Source organism: Etheostoma cragini, chromosome 11 (genome assembly GCF_013103735.1).
Source record: "Etheostoma cragini isolate CJK2018 chromosome 11, CSU_Ecrag_1.0, whole genome shotgun sequence".
Classification (NCBI taxonomy): Eukaryota; Metazoa; Chordata; class Actinopteri; order Perciformes; family Percidae; genus Etheostoma; species Etheostoma cragini.
In genome coordinates, this window is record NC_048417.1 from 1,038,161 (window position 1) to 1,039,916 (window position 1,756).

A 1,756-nucleotide genomic window follows, 5' to 3' on the forward strand; every position below is an offset into this window, starting at 1 on the left:
CATCAAAAATAGTAGTTTGTTGTAGTTCTTTGTAGTAGTTCATGGCATAGCAGGGCACTTTGTGGCATTACAAGGTGTAGCAGGATGTAACATGGCATTACAGAAGCGGGAATGGTTGACATTATGCAAAATAAATAACTGGACACACACTTTAGTTCTACAAACAGTTTTGTTAGTTATTTGACTAAGTTTTCTATTTGGGTGCACACATTTAGCTAACTTTGTTAATTTAGCTAATTTCAGGTTTAACTTACATTCTTTGAAATGAATAACTTATCTTTTTGAGTTGCCAGTTCCTGGGGAGTTGCTACTTGGGGTCAATGGCTGACAGACAAAATGACGTCCAATTGATTCTAAGCTGTTTAAATGGGGAATGGATAATTGGACTGTACCACGTGTTCCCCATATCATTGGAATGGTAGAGTATTTCATTTTTGAGTTGTGTTCTTTTGTTTGCTAGTTATACTTAGAGCTAGTTATGATAATTTGATGTAGCCTTAGTTCATATTATGTAGCATTGGTTTAACATAGGTTGTAGTTATTGTGGTTTGGCTATTTAATGCTACCCCCTGTAAGTTTAGTTTGGTTCTTTTTTCCAACCTCTATTTTTTTAGTTATGCAGCGTGGAGGATGGAGTGGAAGAGGAAATCGTGGGGAGTCTCAGGAACAACAGACTGTACAAGAGGAGCAAGCAGTTGGCACTGACACTGAAGCTTCAGGAGAAGTCACAGGCAATGAGGCTGAAGAAAGCAGAGATCCAAGATGCTGGACTTGGCTAGCATTCCTCGTGCCCACATAAGCCAGTGCGTGGCGCTTGACTGAGGGAGGAGTCAGCATGACAGGAGCATGGGTTTAGGGTACAAAAACATCAGTTCCAACTGCTGCAGCTTGAAGTGCAAGCTCGCACTTCCCCAATTCCGGAGAACACATCAACAGCTCTGGACTCAGATGAACTTGGGCCCCAAGTCCAAACAAAACTCGCACAAGAGTGTGTTCCATCCCCGGCCTCATCAGGTCAGTTTCAGTTCCCCTCCGAACCCAGATTAGAGAAATTAACAGAGCATGATGATATTGAACACTTCCTTACAACTTTTGAGGCGATTGCAGAAGCGTGTTGGTGGCCTAGGTCTGACTGGGTTTTGTGCCTTATTCCATTGCTTATTGGTAAGGCGAGTGGGGCCTATGTGAATATGGACTTAGGTGATGCTCATGATTATGACTGTGTTAAAGATGTACTTCTAAAGAAATATGACATTAACCCAGAGACCTACAGGCAGAGATTCCGTTCTACAGATTTTGATCCTGGTTAAAGTCCCTAGGAACTGTATGTAAGACTGAAGGAGCTGTATGGGAAGTGGATCCAACCGAAAGGTAAAACTGTTAAAGCTGTTGGTGAAATTGTAATCTTGGAGCGGTATTTGCAGATGCCATCTCCTGAGCTGCAGGTATGGATCAGGGAACACGAACGGCTGCAGAGGCTGCTCACTGGCAGATGTGTTTGTGGCTGCACAAAGGAAAGGACACCCGTGGAGCTACTCCACCTGGAAGGCTACAGGGAGATGTTGCCCACTTTTGTAGGACTTGCCCTCAGGAGCCAGGCCCAGACGGCGGGCTCGTCAGCGAGCGCCTGGTGGCCGGGTTTGCCACGGAGCCCGGTCGAGCACAGCCCGAAAAAGCCACGTGGCACCCCCATCTCCATCCCATGGGCTCACCACCTGTGGGAGGAACCGCTGGGGTCGGGTGCGCTGCCACATGG